Raw genomic sequence first — 13,609 nt, 5'->3', positions numbered from 1 at the left:
TGCTGATTGGTATGCACCTGGTGGACATTCAACACTGTTGTCTGACCCACAGAGACCTGCCTCACGAGGCCAATGGCCTCCACACTCAGGGTAACAGGGCAGACAGAGACGGGGGAGGTGCCTGGTGTAAAGTAGACTCGTACCCTATTAGGGGAGCGACCTCAGACAGCTGGCCCAGGAGTAACTGTGAGAGTGGAGATGGTGGGGGGGGGTGGTGAACTGAGATTGAGTGAACATAGGTTCAGGGGGTTCCACCACCACCTGAGAGGGTTCATTGGAATGGAATTCGGATGAGGACCACATTGATGTTACGTCCGTAAGCTTCTCAGTAACGCTCCTCTGTGCCACAGGGTCTCTCTTGGTCACTGCCAAAATGTGAACCACTTTGGCCAGCTGCTTCCCCAATATTTGCGGCACTATATCCTTCACTGCCCTGGTGTGATGCTGAAAAAAATGATTTAAATATAAATTAGTTGAAATGTTGATATTTACTGCCTACATAGGTGAAAAAACAATTCGAGCCATTTGTGCTTGGATGACAAAGTTAGTTCATATATAGCTATTAGCACATGAATGTAAGCTACAAGACCTATGCATACTCTCACATAATTGTGGCAGCATCATAATCTGATACAACTTCATGTTTCTCCTTCTTAATATTTAACCCACATGTATGTACCAGATGATATTTTGTCTTTTTCATGTTATGCCCTTGTAGAATACCAAACTTACCTCCTGTGTTCCAAGGGAGAATAGACATTCTTTTATGAAATTGACTAACATTTAAAGGCTTGACAATCAGCATATAGTGAGTTATGCCTAATCTAGACCTGTTTGAACAGAAGGTCCCCTGCTTCAGTGAACCTATTTTGGTATGTCACTATCAAGATGTAGAGGGCATGGAATAGGCCATCTCACACTGTTCACATGACACTTGCACATTTGTCCACTGGCAGATGAAGCAGGTGCGTCACATACGTAAATCATTATAGAAGTCACATATTGAATATAGGCTTTGAAAGCCAAGATAAGTATTGTGTCATGTCAGCACAGTGCAACTATGAAATTGATTGCAACACTTTAAACATTAGTGCATGTAAACACAACTTATCACACTGCCAATGTCAATGATTGCAGATTACTTAAAGGGGATGTGGCTTACAATACCACCAGTCCAGGTATAATCCTTAAGTGTGCTCATAATATTGGTGCACATCATGTATCTTGATACCAATTGGCAACACAACTTACAGGCCTGTGAAATCCTGCTGATGTCAAAATCTCACAATGACAAGGCAGCCTATCCCTCCCTGATAAATATTATCATGCACATATTGGCCAGCATAGATGCAGTTGTGTTCTTCGCCTGAATGAATCGGCAAACGACCTTTACAATGCGGTTGTTAAACCGCGATACAATTACATTGCGGTCATTACAACACAAGTCGTTACAACGACTTGCGCTGGATGGCGCTATACACTAAGGAATAGTATGATTTACTATTCCAACACCTTCCCAACTCCAACTGTTATGTGGGCTGGAGTTGGAATAGTAAATCATACTATGCCTAAGTCCAGCGCCTCTAGCGCAGGTCGCTGCAATGACTTGCGTTGTAATAACTGCGATGTGAGGTACCGCGATGTAAATGATCGCGTTGTAACATCACATATTCAAATGAATCTACTCTTCTCAGAGGTATGTTAAGACACAATTCCAGACATCCCATTTATGATGCCAAACAATGTATACTTTGGCTTCAACATATTCATGCCCCTTGTTAAACCCATCCGCGCCATTGGGAATGTCGTACTCCTTGTAGTTAACCAGGTTACACCTTGTCTGTTAGCCAATCACAGACATATGTTGTCACCTACCCTTAGGCCTAAACAGGCAATCAGCTTGAAATCAGATAGGATGCATTCAGTCCCTCTCTTAAGGTAAAGGTCTGTCTGACATTTGACATCAGTACACATAAGTCTACACATGCCAGCTGCTACATTGTACAATAGTTAGCGCCTGTGCCTTTCGCAATTTGCCAGTGCCGTTTGCAATTATTTGTACGCAGATCCTTCACCACTTACCAAGGCCAGCGATTGCACATTGCCTGCTACCTGAATGTATTGCATCTCACAGTCAATTGCTCATGCATCACTTAACACAGAAGTGTTGTTGACCAGAACACATAAAGGGTAGGTTCTTAAACAGTATGTAGTCATGTTCCCATTATAAAACGGAATACCACTACAGACAATAGCCTGTCTATTCTACCCGTACATGTCTCATAATCTAGGGACATCAACATACACCTACTGCAAATGTAGCATATGCTACATTTTACACATTACATGGGTCTGGACTCTGTCAAAATCGAAAAGTGTGAAGAACTGGCTGCAATACATGAATATGCGTGGTATTGTATGAAGTTCATCAAGGCTCATACGCACCCCCTCCTTGCTATTGCCTGGCTTTCAAATGCCCATCAAGGTTGGGATAGACCATCGCCAAGATGGCCAAGATGGGGCGCATTACGGGGGTCAGGGTGCGGCACGCGCTCCTTGTTCCTAGAGATGACAGGCCCAAATCGACTTCTGCATTCTTGCATTCTTCTTGCTCATGTCTTGCTGGTCCTGCCACCGTTTTCAACAGTTGCCACTGTACCTGTACCTGCCACTGTGACCCCCGTGATTGTACCTTCCGGGCGATGGTTCTCCACAGGAAAACCTTGTGATGGGTGTGAATCGGTTAGGATGATATGGTAACACACACTTAGTACACATATAAGATGTATTACTCCAACTACTTTGTCACAAAAGTCATATAGAGCGAGCTTAAGTATAATGCAAGTTAACAGACTACATTTTTCAACACTGCACCTGATGTCAAATATGCAACATCTAAAGATTTAAAAAAAAACATTTCCAGTTCCCGTTGGCACCACACTCCAACCTGACCTTGCCCTAAGTGAGAATGCAACTTCTCGTACTACAATGTGGCTGGGACAACACCACAGGTGGTAATAAATCTGATAACAGTGAACCTCAGCACACCATTGTGTCCTCTGGAAGCGAACAGTAGCAGTTCGGCCCTGGACATACACCTAACTAGTTTGGATAATTTCCATGAATCACACTGTCTAATACAACAATGAAATCTAGTAATTCTGAAACAATACAAACACTTACATTCATCTGTGTTAGCCTGTGACAATTCAGTAGATACAAATATTAATTGTATGCCATATGTGCCAGAGTGAAGTGGACAACTTCAACATACCAATGTACAACAATCATTGCCACAGTTCAACAGTGCATGTGATGCACTTTAGCTCTACACTGCAGTTGTTTAAATAAATTGGCAGGCAACATGTTTGTGAACACAAATGTCTACATACATCTTGGCATCACTCATGACAGTCTGACTGCCAACTAATTGGTATGGCAAAGGGTTTCATTTCCAAACAAACATACTGAGTGACAATGTGCCTATATGTCTTGGAGAACCTGGTCTGTGCCTCACAGCATATACTTGGACATATATTGCTAAACTAAGATCACTTTTTGCAAAACCATAGTCAAAGGAGACTAGATGATGAAAAAACTGAGGTTATATACCTCAACAGATGGAACACTCTGCACAACAGTAACATTGGCCACATTAACTGGGCTCCAGCTTGGATAATTGTCCATCCAGTGCTTACAACCGTGCCTGTGTGTCAGCTCATCATTATTGAACAGTTGTTCAACATGATCAACACATGGCCTGACTGAACATTATAACCTATACTATTGCTATGTGAGGTGTTGTGACATGTCTGACGTAACAATGATATTGCCTCATATGTGTTGAGTTGTTGTTGAGACTGCACACATCAACAATTTAGCCACATATGCAACTGACATTTCACAATCACCATTAGAGTCTGATTAGCTATGACTCCACAAGCAATTGTTTGATAAAATATAACAGAAAATAAGTTTAGATTGATGTCAACCTGATGTGTACATGCATAACTAATGCACCATCCAATGTATTTGGTCTATGATTAGATATGCATATGACAACAGTGATGGAAAGTCCAGAACAGTACTGCCAGGCATACAGCAGTGAACTTGTGATTTCAGATCTTTGTCTCGTGGCTAGATTCTGCCCTATGTATATGGTTAGCTGACCTATTGATTTGTTTTACTGTCAGAATTGTGCTCACCTGCTCCTCTGGTGTGCAATACTGCTGTATGTACAGGGGAAAGACTGCGCCTACCAGGCTTTCCAGATCCTCTGGTGTGATGGGAGGGTCCCTGCTCCCTGTACAGAGTCATTGTAGCTCCGAGAGGATGAGAACAGCAGCAGAGAGATGGGGAGATCTGTAAAAGTGCAGAAGACAAGTGATTTGCATTGCAAATCGCATGGGCAGTCTTCTATGCAGGCCGTCAAAGGAATAGGTCCGCAACGGTCGCATTTTCTGACTTCATCCAATGGATGAATTGCTGGATGACATGTTCAAAATAGCCGGAGACCGCGAGTAAGCATGTTCCATTAGTAATGGAAGTTTACCTCCTTCCCCCACAACAGCATACTGACTTCAACGCTTATTAAGAGTCTGGCCACGAACTCAGTTTGAGCCATTCATGGGTATAAATTTACAAATTACCCAGGTTGGAGTCTCTCAAAGGGTCATTAGGTACTGAAAATTATGCCCACATACCCAGTCTGTGAAAAGGTCAAACCAGCCTGAGTTCCTACGATGTGATAAACTTCAAAATCACTAAAGCAGATGAGTATTTTCTAGATACATTTTTAACAGTTCATTAACCAATAGCTTTGATATTAAATCTGGGAACCCTCTTGGGCACACATAGGTAACACGCTTTCCACATTCAGCTGGTAAGTTTATAGCAGCAAGGGAGGTGCAGAAGGCTGTCCTACCCACAATGTACCAGTATCATTACCATTTGGAGCTATGCTAAGCCATCACCAATTTGCCATTGCCAATTTGCCAACAGGTAGGGCATCAGCAAAGGGAAAACACCATTTATGAGAAGCTCAGTATACAGTAATGTCATGGCATGACTCACATGTTAGGGGTTCGCACAGGGGAGGAGAATCTAAAAAAATATATACCTGACCGGGTCCCGTGCCGCCTCCGCTTCTGGCCTGGTCCTGCATTTTCCTGCTGCTTTCCTGCCTCCAGCAGGAACAGGAAGAAGGTCGCCTCCCTCTCCTAAGCCAATCACAATGCTGCAATTGTAGCGTTGGGATTGGTGAGGACGGCGCCCAGCCAGGCGCCTATGGGGAGGCCGTTTTTCTCTATGTAGGCTGCATGCAGTCTACATAGAGAAATCCAAAGTGTGCATGACTGGTTTGGAACAGTCAGGGCCCACAACATTGGGTAAGCCACTCCTCCCCGACCCATCCACCCACCCGCCCCCAACGGGCATACCCTTCTGCTTTCTCGCAGTGAGAGAAGCAGAAACATAAAATGGTATTTACAATACCATTTTATGTTTCTGCTTCTCACACTGCGAGAAAGCAGTGGGGCGACGCTCCTACGCCCTTATGAAGGAGACACCCCTGGACTGGTCTCTCTTATGAGGTGCCTCCTCATTTAAAAGGATGCAGCAGTCAATCCTATGAACAAATTGAACAATAATTCTTAATGCACCCCATTGCTCTCATCTAGATGGCAGAAATTTGGAATCACTTTCCTCTAGTTAGCCTATAAGAGATACTTCACATACTGCTAATTCATCTAGAAATATATTTAAATAGCTTCTGGCTAGTAGCCACCCAACAAGCACTGTTGGTGTGCTCCCGATGCACAAAGAAATTGAAAGCACTAAAAATCCCTGAGAGGCAGGGCACTATCACCAAGCAAGACATTTGACCCTGAGCTGGATGGCCATGGTGAGATGACTTCTTGTTAGGCAAACTTGCAACTGAAAGTAGATGTGCTTTGAGGACTGCCTAGGATTATGCCAGAAGGAATCTCCCTAGCTGAGGCTTTATTTTATTTTACCAACAGGCTTGGTGTTATGCCATGTGAAGTGTGAATGTTTTCTATTTCAAATTTAAGCCAATAGGCTTGCATTTGGATTGTGAAACGCATTGGCAGTAGACCTTTCTTATGGATTGTGAATTCTGTGACAAAGCTACTAAGTATGGCATTTGAGTAGTGAAAAGCCATATCTGTTGCTGCAACAGGCTTTACAGGGGAATTGCTGTTTTTTAGTGTTAGAGCCCGCTGGTCTTGTCACAAAGTACCTTTCAGATATAGGGAAGATGCCAGATCCATGGGGTTACTAACCGTTTGTGACATTTCATTAAGTTATGTGATTTGCACTCTAATAAATCAGTGAGGCTCATTTAGAAGATGTTGACATTTTTAATTCCACCTGAAATGTTGAAAATATTTGCAATTATGTGTGATATATTTAGAAGTGTGTTTGTTGTTTATGTTTTCCTTTTTAAAGCCAGATCACTGGCTGGGCAGTGAACTGGATTTCGTTAGGGCTATTCTGTGTATTGTTGAGTTCTGAGTATCTACTGAGAATGCATAGAGTGTGGACCCCTTCTTTCTTGCCCCCTGCAATGGAAGGGTCTAGGTGCCTGAAGAATAAAGAGAGTTAGGGTCAACCACAATTTACCAATTACAGTGTAACCCATTTGGTTGCACAGTAGAGTTCAGAGACTATTGATTGGATTAACTATGGACTTATTAAAGATTAAAAGCCATGCTGATATAAATCAATTGCAGAAACATACTATAAAAATACAGAATCACTAGAGGATAACCGAAATTGCAAATAAAATTGATCCTCAATAACAGGAAGCAAATGAGGAATTTGGTAGCTGCTATACAAAGAATGAGAAATAAGGTCTGGGGCGTTTCGATCCTCTTGCCTATACATGAGGTTGTCTAATAATATCTACCAAACCTTATTCTAACTGGGAATAAGGGAAACCCTATTAAGTCAGCAAAGTAAAGAAAAGTGTCAGCAAAGTAGACCTTCTGTGGAAGTTCTCAAAGTAAAGAATACTGTATAGATGAAGCCACATTACAGACATGTCGCAAAGAGGTCTGTACCTCTGTACCTCTTAGAGTCTAAAGGGAGATCTGAATCAAGCTGAAGTGCAATACCCAATTATACCCACCAAAGGACCCTTCAAGAATCTCATGTCAATATCCAATTATTTCCCATCTTCAATCAACTAAACGTAACAACTACACTTGAGATTTCTTTCCTTTAGTCTACACATTAGAACATCCTTGAATTCCTCTCATCTCCTTTTTCAGCTTGGACTGCTTCCCTCCTTCTCTAGTTTTTTTTATAATTGCCGAAAGATACTCTTTACAAGACTCACTATCTCTTACCCACAATGTGCCTTTCTTTAACCACGAGATAATGCAACTGCACTTGCAAAGGAGAGAAAAACATTGCATTCAAAACAGGCATTCATGTTAAACGTTAAACATTGCGAAATCCAAAAGCTTAAGGCCTTTGGTTAACTTTAGTACGCAGGCATTTCAGAACACATTTTGAATGCATGATTACAGATACATATTCAGTTACAATACAGATGTAGAGCACTATTCAAATAAATACATTTTCAGTTATAATATAAATAGAGAAATACATAAACATATAAAGAATACAATGCTATTCAAAGTTCACAAATGTAGATATATGTGAGAATTGCAACTCATTACTGTAAAGGAAACGTTAATATAGACACTCATTGACATGTAGAGATTTCTCAGTAAATGCACTTCCTATAGCTTTTCAAGTACACTACATTAGATTAAAAATCTTATATCACACAAGTGCATGAAGTTATACGTTCACATATAGGTGGCCTAATTATACATGAAAGGGTGGAGCTAAAACTATGATGCTCCTTCACTACCAAATAGCCCCTCCCTGAGCCAGGCCTTCCCTTTTCTGACTTGTAACTCAGAGAATTGCGTGTTAAAGATGTACGTGCGCTCCTTGACTTTTGTGTTATAGCGGACTCAGTACATCAAACTTGTAACACCCTTATAATGCCCAATAAATTCTGTATGCGCTGCGACCATTCTACTATATTACTCACAGTATTTATTTAGTTAGTTGGTTTGTAACATGCCAATATGTGACCAAGGCCTCTTTGGAGCACTAGGTAAGCTGAAAAATCGATTTACCAACAAATCGATTAAGGAGAAAGAGAAATTCTCAGGGTCTGACTTATTAATGGATTTTGTGGCTGCAACCCCTGCGATTTGCAAAATTGCAGATTTTGCAACTGCAAAATTTAAGACCACAGTGTATTAAATGCCCATTTCAATTCACATTTTTCCCAACATGCTTTTGCAAATTGCAATCTCCACTTTGTTACCCATTATCGATTGTTAGTGAAAGCTGGTATGCTATGGTCATTGTCCCTTTTCAACCATTTGTAATGGGTTATGACATTTGTTTGCAACCACAACTGTGGTTACAAACCTTTGATTGGATAACTGTATTAGAAGGGTGGTGCTATTATTTCCCAATTGGAAGAGGGTTGTGGTTATTTGTCAGAGCACACAGTGTCCCAAGTGACTTTGGCATGCACCCTCAACGTTCTTTGCATAAAGATATTTTCTTCTCTCCCTGTGATTTGAAAGGATGGAGCTCCAAACAAAAATGAAATTGAGATTTGAAATATGAGGATACATGTTTGTTGTTCATTGCAGGCCTTTCGCTCAGCATTCCCAGCACTTTCAGTAGGATGAACAGGCATAAATCTGCCTCAATATTATGAATGGGGCCAGATTCTGTAAATCGTACTGAAAGTCCATTTTGTGCTGTGGTTTATCTGTAAACCCACCACAGTGTAAAATGAGCCTCAAATCGCACGCCAGATGCTATGTGACTCAGAGCTTTGCAATTCAAGGCCTCAGTTCAGTAAAGAGCCCAGTCCTTTAAATAATGGCTGATGGCCCTGTAGTCTGATCAAGAGTTTTCCGTTTTTTTTTCTATACATTTGTTTCTGTAATTTTGTTCCAGATGGTAAAGTGGCTCCCGATCTCCAACGATGGTCCAACGCCCAGATAAGGACTGAATTTGCTCAGATGGATATCTTGTCTCATGTGCAATGTGAATTAATGTTCTTTCAAACATGTCTCCCATCAGAGATATCATAAAATCATTTCTTTGCATTTCAGCAGTAGATATATTTCTGCTGCAGCTGCTTAAGCCCAGCAGTACCCAGCGTACTGCTCCCTTTGGACCACTATGGTCACTTCTTCTGGAAAAACATGGAGCACAGTTGGTCACTATTCCTATGTACTGATTGTCACATGGCATGTATTTTTTCCTCTTGAAATTGGGAGTGCAAATCAAACTTGAAATGATGAATTTGACGTCCCAACCCAGGCTGTAGAAGGGACTCATGGATCGATTATTTTTGTGTGGAACTGGGTCAAAAATATCATGCGTGGGCTCCACATACCACAAGCACCAGTTTTTAGAAAAAAAGAAAAGAGACTTCCTCCAATGAATGAGAAAACAATGGAGCCCGAAAATCTGGTGCCATCTATTGATGTAGCGGTTATAGCAGCCTCATAATTTTTAAACATGGCAGGCTTGCGCCAAAATGTTTAGATACATTTTGCCGCACTGGCTCTGAAAATGAGGTGGACCTGGGAAATAATGCAATATCTGATACCCCCCTTTCCTGATGGCCAGGAATCGCACACTTCATTCTTAATGAAGATAGTGCACGCTATAGAGAATGTTAACATCAGGTTAATAGAAAACCATGGTGCTAACGCATAGTATTTGAGCCCCTTTCCCCTTGCACCCTGCAATAGAAATTTCTAGGCGCCTGAGGAAGGAAAGGAGTTAGGATCTAGTACAAATTAGTAATTACAGTGTGACCCATTCGGCCACATAGTGAAACTCTGAGACGGAAGACGGGATTAAGTTTGGATTTCTTACAAATCCAAATGGGTGAACAACCTTTACAACGCAACCTTTACCACGCAGTGCCTTTACGACGCAACTTTTACAATGCAAACTATTACAACGCATTGCTCTGGGGGCGCTCTAGGATAGGGAATAGGTTTAATGCACTATCCAACACCTTCCCTACTATCCACGGGGACTGGAGTTGGAATAGTAAATTAAACTATTCACTACCCAGCGCCCAAAAGCACTATGCGTTGTAATGGCATGCGTTGTAAAAACCGCGATGTAAAAGCATGCGATGTAAAAGCATGCGTTGTAATGTCATACATCCATCCAAATGATGTACACAAGTCTCAGGAATATATTGTTAAAATACAGAATAACTATTAGCAGACCGAATCACTTGAATACCTGAATCTCACCCAACAGATCTCCTCCCCCAGCCACATCAAAGGCCACACTCTAGACCAACTCTGGACCACCAATCTGGTGGTATCAGCTTTATCCATATTGCCCTGTGTCTGGTCTGATCACTATTTGGTAAAATTCACACTAAAACTCACACCCCCTGAGAAAACAGCCACCCTAGAGGGCGGTACTGCAAGAAAATGGAACTCTATTGACAGCAATGAATTCATTAATACACTGAGGAATACTGCACCTGGTCCTATTCACGACATCAACCACCACGAGGAACCCTTCTCGAACTGGCTATTAGCGGCCAGTAACACACATGCCCCCCTCAAACAAATTAGACTCAACTGCCGGCACGAGGCCCAGAGATGGTTCTCCCCCGACCTAAAATCTCAAAAACGCTCCCTTCGTCAAATAGAAAGAAAACGGAGACAGGATTACTCACTAGAAAGAAAATCCACCTACGTCAGGGCCCTGAAGGAATACGAAAAGGCCATCTCTACTGCAAAGGCAGCCTACTTCTCCTCACAAATCTTCAACTCTAACAACCAAGCCAATACATTTTGACTACTGTAGATGAACTGTCAAACCCAGAGAGAGTCCTAAACAAACCCTAGTCACACAGGCCCTCTGCGTCTCTCTGAACACCTACTTCATCAACAAAATCACTTCTATCGAAGCTAGCATTCCCCCCCAAGATCTCACTAGGAATTATCACACCTACCTCCAGGAACCCCCACTCGATGGACTCCTTCTCCCCCTTTGACACAGAGACCTTGTATAAATTACTAGCTATGGTTAGATCCGGCTCCCCCTGGACCACTGCCCCCTCACGTACTGAAAACAGCCTTTATGGCTTACCCCGATCCAGCCTTTGCCCTTCTAAACCACTCTGTAGACCAGGGCTGTGTCCCTAATGCCTTCAAGGAAACCATAGTAGTCCCCCTCCTTAAGGAACCAGGCGCAGATACTCAGACACCAGCAAATTACCACCCCAGCTCTTTACTCCCTTACATGGCCAAATTACTGGAAGCCCACGTGGCTAGATGCCTGTCCAACTTCTGGAATAGACAGGCTTCCTCTACCCTAGCCAAGCCGGATTTTGGCCAGCACATTCCACTGAAACAGTGATCATTGCAGTACTTGACTCGCTCCGCGAAAAAACGGACACATGCATGCTCCAAGCCCTGGTGCTGCTTGATCTCTCTGAGGCATTCGACACGGTCGACCATGACATCCTGGCCGATCCTGTCAATGAGGAAGGCATTCAGGGTCCATCACTCAGCTGGATACAATTCTTTCTAAAAAACTGTATCCAGGCAGTCCGCAATGGCCACTTCACCACCCCCAAATTAAAAACTACATGTGGGGTCCCACAGGGCTCATCCCTCTCGCCCCACTTGTTCAACTTCTACCTCCTCCCACTAATAAGATACTTGAAAGAAAGAAGAGTGACCATCTTTAACAACGCCGACGACCTCCAACCTCTGTTTAAGATTGACAACTCTACCCAGTCAATCTCTGACTTTTAATCCACCATGACATTAATTCGTCAATGAATGGATCATAATCATTTAAGCCTGAACCCCAGTAAAACTGAACTGTTACTGACGGGCAATGCACACAGACAGTGGGGCCCACATTACTGGTCAAATAACCTAGGCCCCCCGCCCTACTCCCACCACCTGAGTAAAAAGCCTTGGGCTCACCATTAGCAACGACCTGTCCCTCAGAACGCACATAGGCACTGTGATCTCCACCTGCTTCTTACAAGTACGGAAATTAAGGAAGATAAGCAGGCTACTATCTCAAGCTGCATTAGTCCAGGTCATGATAGCCCTGGTGCTATCTCGTCTTGATTACGCTGACGCCACGTTCCTGGGACTCCCACTTGATCTCACTAGGTGACTTCAACTGGTACAAAACCACGCGGCAAGACTAATATTTCAACATCCTAGGTGCCAACACGCCGTCTGGTGTACACATCCCTAAATGGTCACAACTCCAAATTTATTGATAACCACGTCTCCCGATACACTCCCTCACGCAACCTTCACTCTGCTCATCTCCACCTCCTCACAGTGCCGACCTTTAGGATGAAACATCAAGGGGGATGCAGGTTTGTGTCCCTGGCCCCTCGGCTATGGAATTCCATCCCCTTGGAAATTTACTTAGCAAGAACCTGCTCAATTTCAGGAATTCTCCCAAGACATGGTTATTCATACTTGCTTACAAATGATCTGCCTCGGGCTGGCGATCCACTGTTTTTTTTTAGTGCCAAGAAACCAACCGGTAAACGAGCACTTTACAAATCATTGTTAACACAACTTAACATAACATACCATAACATAACAGTAGTCGTCCCTTTGTTCGTTAAGGCTGCTCGTTCTTGCCATAGGATAAATGCAGCGAGCGCAAGGTAAATAGTTTTATTTATTTAATTACTTACTTTACTCCTGTCCGTCGTATGTCCAAATCCACTACCCCCCACCCTGTCCGTCTCTCGCCCTGCACCACTGCCATGCAGCACTCCCTCTGCGGGCAGCCACTGCTCACTATCTCTGTTGCACAATGTGATGTGCCCTTTTATTTTAATAAGATCACACAACTACACCTGCAGAAGAGAGAAAACCATTGAATGCAAAGCAAACATTCATGTTGAAGGTTAAACATTAAGAAATCTAAAAGCTTAGGGCCAATGGTCAAGTTAACATGGCAAGCATCTCAACACATGTCTAAATGCATGATTACAGATACATGTACAGTTACAAAATAGGTGTGGAGTAGTATTCAAATGGATACAGTTTCATTTATGAATTAAATTCAGAGTATTATTCAAATAAGTATATGAACACATGAGAATTAACGATATTATTCAAACCACACGGATGCAGATATATACGAGAACTGCAATTCAGTGCTACTGCAAGGAAAACATTACTATGCACACTCATATAAAGTTCGAGACTACTCAGTAACTGCAATTTCTGTACTGTTATATATATATATTACCTACTGGCGGTCGCCAGTAGGTAGTTATAGTTAGGATTGGCTACCATAGGAAATCCGCAACATTCTATTGGGAATTACTTTGGCGCCGATTGAGGGATCTGCATGTAATTTTCCTTAAAATGGTCTCGCTGCGCTCCGCTCCTTCCCCGAAAGTTTCAGGGGGATTCGTGAAGTGAGGGCTGAGAAAAAAGGGGGGTCCCAAAACTTGTTTTCCCCATGTTAATTTCCATAGGACGGTCTGACAAGTCTACAGCCCGAA

The sequence above is a fragment of the Lissotriton helveticus genome, chromosome 6 (assembly GCF_964261635.1).
Source record: "Lissotriton helveticus chromosome 6, aLisHel1.1, whole genome shotgun sequence".
NCBI lineage: Eukaryota > Metazoa > Chordata > Amphibia > Caudata > Salamandridae > Lissotriton > Lissotriton helveticus.
The sequence above is the reverse complement of the archived record's forward strand: the minus strand, read 5'-3'. Positions refer to the sequence as shown.